The sequence below is a fragment of the Nicotiana tabacum genome, chromosome 5, assembly GCF_000715075.1.
Source record: "Nicotiana tabacum cultivar K326 chromosome 5, ASM71507v2, whole genome shotgun sequence".
NCBI lineage: Eukaryota > Viridiplantae > Streptophyta > Magnoliopsida > Solanales > Solanaceae > Nicotiana > Nicotiana tabacum.
Window position 1 is genome coordinate 69,276,040 of NC_134084.1, and position 7,907 is coordinate 69,283,946.

Below are 7,907 nucleotides of genomic sequence, written 5' to 3' on the forward strand. Positions count from 1 at the left end.
TCAAATTATTAGTGGTAGATGATGAAGCAACATGTCACGCCCCGAACCTAGGGGCGAGACTGGCACCCAGTGCCTCAGCTATCCTTGGGTACTAACTTGCAACTAAGGGACTCTGAACATATGATGTCATACTTTGGCCATGGGCCACATTGCAAGATAACTATGAATGCTGACTAAATGTTAATATATAACTGGGCCGACAAGGCCATCATAACTATTACAGCTGACAAACCAACCAAATATACATAGAAGACCTGCAAGCCTAACATATTGCACTAACTGACAGGATATATCTACAAGCCTCTACTGATGGATATACCGTGATCGGAACAGGGCCCCTACCTACTCATAACATATATACATATATACACAAGATGTACATAAAACTCTAGACCCGGCAACTCCGAAGACATACATACATACATATATATATATATATCTAGACCCGAAAACTCCAAAAGGCTTGGAGCTTACCAATCAAGCTAAACTCGGGCAATACCTATTGTGGAGGCCTACCCGTCTGTCTGTCTGACCTGTACGCATGAAATGCAGTGCCCCCAAAAAAGGGACGTCAGTACGAAATAATATATTGAGTACGTAAGGCAATATACTGAAAGCTGAAACTGAACTGATAATATAATAATTGCAAGTAGCTGGAAGTCAAAGATAATCTGAAGATATGCTTACCTGCTGATACTGACTCAACTCTCTTAATATAGTAAATAAAATAGTTGTCCGGCCCTATAAGGCTTGGTATATATATATAACTGCTCTGCCGTAGTAGGCTCGCTCATAAGCGCTCGGCCATACTAGGCTCTGTATCTCGACCAACTGGGCTCGCTTATAAGCGCTCGGCCACATTAGACTCGGTATATAACTTACCATCTGATCAGAGGTTGCCCAATAGGGGCCTGCCCATCGATTATAGCTCGATGGTAATGAAAATACTTTTAATACTGTATATATGTAAACTTTCTGCTCTCTTGACCGAAAGAAGAAAATACTCAATTGAATATGAAGTCTCAATAAGGATAATATTGTAACTTACAAAACTAAGAAAATATACGTAATTTGTGAGACTAGCCAAATATACGTAAATTTCGGGATACGAATTTTTCTTTATGGCTCATAAACAAAATCGTGTAATGACAAGATCATGCCAAAAGAAAGAAGGGAGGGCCTTAACATACCTGAGATGATTCCCTTGATCAATCACAACCTACATATAGATAGGTGGTTTTGGCAATTTCTAACACGTTATTCCGAACTTGACAATGTGCAGCTTCCTGTTTCAATAAACTAGCTTCATGTTTCAAAGAAACTAATTCATCACTTGACTATGTCATTACCAAGACCATGTTAAATACTAGCTCCACCATTGCATTCAATTAACGTGAGAAAGGAAGCAACCTTGAAGAAGCCTACTAACTTTCATGGCAGAAAAAGATCAAAGCTTTAGGTTCACAATCTCTAGGGAGGTAATTATTGTACGTGAATATCTCATCCGTGTAGAATTCAGTATGCATTACTCTAAATAACAACCCAAAATAGTAGAATATTATGAAGAGAGAAAGAGTTGAAATTTTGTAGCTTTTCTAAGAACTCTCGTTGTTAAGGTGCCAAACTTTTTATCTGATTGTAGGGATTGTATATTAATATAAAGAATGAAGTGTCCTTGATTTATTAACGTAGTTGCCACCTAATGAAGGTTTTCTAAGAGTCATCAAAGGGCTAAAAGGAGGTGCTGCTACGTTAATATTTTATAAGTCTTATCCAAAAATTATCTACTTATTAGTTAACTGGGTAATGTCCTATCACCCGGTAATTAATCAATTACCCACATAATTTAAAAATTATCACAAATTACTTAAAATTCTATTTATTTTTAAAATACTTCATATATACTTTATATATTATACTACCGTGGTCATATGGTACCTTGAATGGTACTAGTTCATAATTATCAGGTATTATCGCTCAACCCGTATTTTATTCCAAATTGGCCACTTCCAACGAAACTTGTTTTCGTTAAATCCGTGTACCCCTTTACCCTTCATAATACTTATTTATCGCTTGTTATAAATAGCGTAAGTACGTTAACGTCAAGATGATTTCATTCCTGATTCTACGTCGGTTAACTGAAAACAAAATTTTTAATGTACAATACTTCAAGGTGCAACATTGTTGTAACTTAATATTGCGAAATGTGACATCACTGTAATGTAATACTGCGGGATGTGATATCTCACTTTCAGGTTCTCATTAATTTATTTATGGAGTATTTTCATGTACGAAAATATGGGGTGTAACATCATTCCTCCCTTTGGGACATTCGTCCTCGAATGTTGACTGATGCGTTTATCGTTCTCATATCCCATAGCTCTTGCGAATACTTTAATAGTCCTCTTGCTATCTAGGCAACTATTCTGTGAATAAGTCCAATGTCTTGGGTATTCCCCCCTTTAGTCTTTTTGCTCATCTCATGACCTGTGGTCGAAATCTTCCTAATCTTGCAACTTTTGTTACCTCCTGTCATGCAGCTTGTATGACCCTGGCTTTGTAAATGCACTTATGCGTTCCATCTTTCCTTTTTCCATTTATTGTTCAGTCAATCTCTAGACCTTACTTTGTATACACAATGCTTAATAGGATGCCTCTCTGGGCCTCTATAGGTATACTAAAGTCCTTTGCTCGATACTTTGTAGAATTCACAAATATTGCTATATCTCATCGCATAGATCTGTTTAGCCATCCGTATGAATTTAATGCCATAACTCTTACTTTAATTTATTGTTGCTGAGGTCTGCTACCAAATCCCAGCTTACTCTCGTTGCTTATTCTATATGTATAAATTTAATTCCTTTAATGCTTCCTCATTACAACTCATCTTTAGAATGACGGCTTAATCTCATCTCATACTTTGTGACTTTTGTCCATCCATTGTTGATTCACCTTAATATTGATTTACAATATACCACTGATAACTTGAAACTTCTTATGTAATACTTTTCCCCTAGGGCTTACGTTACCTCAAGGAATATTCGAAGTGATCCCCATAATCATATTTCATAGTGTCTCAATGTGATTCACCTTATGGGGGTATCTTGATTTTGTGCCGCCAGCAAAATTTTTTTCTCCTTCTCTCTTTCTATTTTCCTTTTTTTTTCTTTTTCAAATCATTATTCAGACGAAGGCCCAAATGTCATCCTTTATCTGTCATAATTATCACTTTATTTTAATACTAGGTCAGCATTTCATTCCTTCTAAATGCTATTAATCTTAGACTCCTTGGAGTTCATTAAAGCTATAGTGAGCTTTGTATAACATAGAGAAACTGTCTGTTCTTCTTGTTTTCATGGGCTTAATCCTAAAGATTTATCCATTCTCGTCACCTTTTCACTTGCCTTTCCTCATCTTTACTCATATTTCCTTAAAACTTTGTCGCTTTACCATACTTTAGCTTGCGACCTGTACATATCCATTTATAACTTTCTTTCAACTTGCTTGCATTTCCTTGTGTTATTTTAGAACATCAAGCGAGACATCACATCATCTCTAATTCTTCTTTACTTTCTTAACTAGACCTCTCGATACCCAGAAATCACTAAGTAGAAGATACGCTACTGACGATGCCGCTATCATTCCTGGATATTGAATCCTCGCGCTTATAGCCTTCTATCCGAAGTATGGATTATTCACGATATTCTGCCCTTGACTATCTCGTACGTTGTTCACCTCTACCTTACTTACCTTAAAATCTCGCATCGTATCTTCTATCTCTCTCATGACCTCCCTTCCACCTAGGTGTAATTCACGTCCATAACTTGAAGCTCTTATTATAATACTTGCACCTCTGGTGTTTACACAATCCCGTGGGAGTTTCATACTGACTTCTTATGAAACTGATACCTTTCTAACTAGCTTTATTGTGGAACTGTTATAGAACATAGTTATTAGCTATCTCTCTTGCACCTCTAATATTAAGAGTGATTCTGCTATGTTCTCAATCATGATTCCTATAACTTCTGGGTCCAATAATCAGATTCCTGATTTACTTTGTTGATGTAACCCTTTAGTTTCCCTCTTCTTCTGATCGACCTTTATGCTGGCTTAAGTTATCTTCCAATCTGCGGCTCATGGTATTTGTTATTTCTTTAGCCTTTCATGGGCGTTATGAAATATCCATGATACAATCTTCTAACAATTCAATCCTTTGTCTATGCCCTGGGCTCAATTCTTTCTTTTAACTTATACCAGAGTCTTCTATGGCTGTATGATTGTCAACAAATATGCTGCCTGGATAATGCCCCAAAATCTTGAGTGTATCTATAACGTACTAACTCTGGATTATTGATTGAATAATTCCTTTCTTTCCATCTCATCTTTCTTTAAACGCGTGCAATTACTTTTCCTGGTCTTTCTGCCCCTTGTTGCCTGCATACTTAACTCACCCTAGTTCCCACATATTCCGGAATTTTATTGCAACTCATATAGTCTCGAATATTACCTTCAATCTTTCTCCCCGTTCATTAGCCACGGTAGGTGCCACTTTCTTTTAGAGGGCATACAATTTTTGTTGTGAGACTGGTTTTACATGACCATTTCTCCTTCGAGTTACTATATTTAGGTTGAAGCCTTCTTCCTTTATCATTCCATAGTTACTAGATCCACTTAATTCTGACTTAATACCACACCATTCCTTATTCCCCCCTTTAGGGGTGTACTAAGAGTTGAAGCCACGAGGATCTACCTATAGATGTTTTACCTCTTCATCTTTGGCATCGTTTCTCAACATCAATAATCCTTACTCGCCTTGCGGCAACCCTTCTGTACCAAGGATGACCAATTCCCTTACTCGCAAGGGTGACACTTAATGTAACTGGTACATACAGTCCCTTAAGCTTAAATTTGCTAACATTGCTTACTTTAGGGAAGCGTTTTCCTAAATGACCATTCTCTGAATTTCTCATGAATCTTCTTCTGTTGTCCGTCCTATAATTGCCAGAACGCGATATGAAATTCTCATGATGCTGACTATTATCAAATTACTAAGTCCCTAATTCATATTTAGTTTATCTTGTTCACCAATCCATACTAGTTCTATTATTCTGGGGTCTAACTTTTCCTCTTGGTAATCACGCTGGAGTTGTGAACTTATTTCTCGAAATGAGGACATGACTGTATGTCCTATACTCTTTTGTTGTCCTAAGGCCTGTCACTTCTCGTTTCTCCATTCACTTGACTATAGATTTTGTAATATTGTCATCTTTTGATCTACCGTTGTCATCCATGTATCAGATCATACTCATAATACTTCATTAACTCTCTTATTATTTCCTGCTAACATTTCTGGCTATCACTTTATTTCGAAAACTTCGACAAGATATTCTTTTGCTTTTAGCTCCCCTTGCTTCATTCATTGGCTTGTCGGTTTGCTTAACGTTCTCGCTCTACTAGGAACACGAGCAATACTAAGGTAATATTGCTCACCTTATCAAGAGGCTTACACCTTTCAGTACGCACATGATCTGCTGAAGGCCTCATATTTACTTATCATAGGCGTCATACAAAAATCTGATTCCTCTGACTCAGCTCTTCTACAACTATCTCTCTTTCCAACCTTCTTTCCGGATGTAGGCATCGTCGTATTACAAATAAAATAGAATTTCGGAAGGTGAATTCTTATAAGTGAGCTCTACCACACGATCTAGAGTAAGAAGAAAGAGTGACAATCCTAAATGCCCTGTAGCCTCATACTTATAACTGTGGTGCACGACACACCCATAAAAAAGATTCTACTAGACGCGACTTGTAGACTCCCTAGGACAGAACTGTTCTGATACCACTTTTGTCACGCCCTGAACCTAGGGCCGAGACTGGTACCCAATGCCTCAGCTATCCTTGGGTACTAACTTGCAACTAAGGGACTCTGAACATATGATGTCATACTTTGGCCATGGGCCACATTGCAAGATAACTACGAATGCTGACTAACTGTTAATATATAACTGGGCCGACAAGGCCATCATAACTATTACAGCTGATAAACCAACCAAATATACATACAAGACCTGCAAGCCTAACATATTGCACTAATTGACAGGATATGTCTACAAGCCTCTATTGATGGATATACTGTGATCGGAATAGCTACCCAACCTACTCATAACATATATATATATACACACAAGATGTACATAAGGTTCTAGACCCAAAAACTCCGAAAGGCTTGGAGCTTACCGATCAAGCTGAACTCGAGCAATACCTATTGTGGAGGCCTACCCGTCTGTCTGTCTGACCTGCACACATGAAATGCAACGCCCCCAGAAAAGGGACGTCAGTACGAAATAATGTACTGAGTACGTAAGGCAATATACTGAAAGCTGAAACTGAACTGATAATATAATAATTGCAAGTAGCTGGAAGTCAAAGATAATCTGAAGATATGCTTACCTGCTGATACTGACTCAACTCTCTTAATATAGTAAATAAAATAGTTGTTCGGCCCTATAAGGCTCGGTATATATATATAACTGCTCTGCCGTAGTAGGCTCGCTCATAAGCGCTCGGCCATACTAGGCTCTGTATCTCTCCAACTGGGCTCACTTATAAGCGATCGGCCACAATAGGCTCGGTATATAACTTACAATCTGATCAGAGGTTGCCCAATCGGGGCCTGCCCATCGATTATAGCTCGATGGTAATGAAAATACTTTTAATACTATATATATGTAAACTTTCTGCTCTCTTGACCGAAAGAAAAAAATACTCAATTGAATATGAAGTCCTAATAAGGATAATATTGTAACTTACAAAACTAAGAAAATATACGTAATTTGCGAGACTAGCCAAATATACGTAAATTTCGGGATACAAATTTTTCTTTATGGCTCATAAAAAAAATTGTGTAATGACAAGATCATGCCAAAAGAAAGAAGGGAGGGCTTAACATACCTGAGATGATTCCCTTGATCAATCACAACCTACATATAGATAGGTGGTTTTGGCAATTTCTAACACGTTATTCCGAACTTGACAATGTGCAGCTTCCTGTTTCAATAAACTAGCTTCATGTTTCAAAGAAACTAATTCATCACTTGACTATGTCATTACCAAGACCATGTTAAATACTAGCTCCAACAGTGCATTCAATCAACGTCAGAAAGGAACCAACCTTGTAGAAGCCTACTAACTTTCATGGCAGAAAAAGATCAAAGCTTTAGGTTCACAATCTCTTGGGAGGTAATTATTGTACGTGAATATCTAATCCGTGTAGAATTTAGTATGCATTACTCTAAATAACAACCCAAAATAGTAGAATATTATGAAGAGAGAAAGAGTTGAAATTTTGTAGCTTTTCTAAGAACTCTCGTTGTTAAGGTGCCAAACTTTTTATCTGATTGTAGGGATTGTATATTAATATAAAGAATGAAGTGTCCTTGATTTATTAACGTAGTTGCCACCTAATGAAGGTTTTCTAAGAGTCATCAAAGGGCTAAAAGGAGGTGCTGCCACGTTAATATTTTATAAGTCTTATCCAAAAATTATCTACTTATTAGTTAACTGGGTAATGTCCTGTCACCCGATAATTAATCAATTACCCACATAATTTAAAAATTATCACAAATTACTTAAAATTCTATTTATTTTTAAAATACTTCATATATACTTTATATATTATACTACCGTGGTCATATGGTACCTTGAATGGTACTAGTTCATAATTATCAGGTATTATCGCTCAACCCGTATTTTATTCCAAATTGGCCACTTCCAACGAAACTTGTTTTCGTTAAATCCGTGTACCCCTTTACCCTTCATAACACTTATTTATCGCTTGTTATAAATAGCGTAAGTACATTAACGTCAAGATGATTTCATTCCTGATTCTACGTCGGTTAACTGAA

The 7,907-nt window shown here is 37.0% G+C and overlaps 1 long non-coding RNA gene across 2 annotated transcripts; it reads right to left on the reverse strand.

The window, feature by feature from the left end:
* Positions 1-438: 438 nt before the first annotated feature.
* LOC107801875 (uncharacterized) lies at positions 439-7,476 on the reverse strand. 2 transcript variants are annotated; one of them, XR_012709565.1, is made up of 3 exons: positions 6,955-7,476; positions 1,191-6,299; positions 439-533 (listed from the first exon to the last, which is right to left on the reverse strand). It is a non-coding gene; the product is annotated as an uncharacterized LOC107801875 (long non-coding RNA). The 2 variants fall into 2 exon arrangements; XR_012709564.1 differs by having other exon boundaries at positions 445-1,286; positions 6,241-6,299.
* Positions 7,477-7,907: the final 431 nt, after the last annotated feature.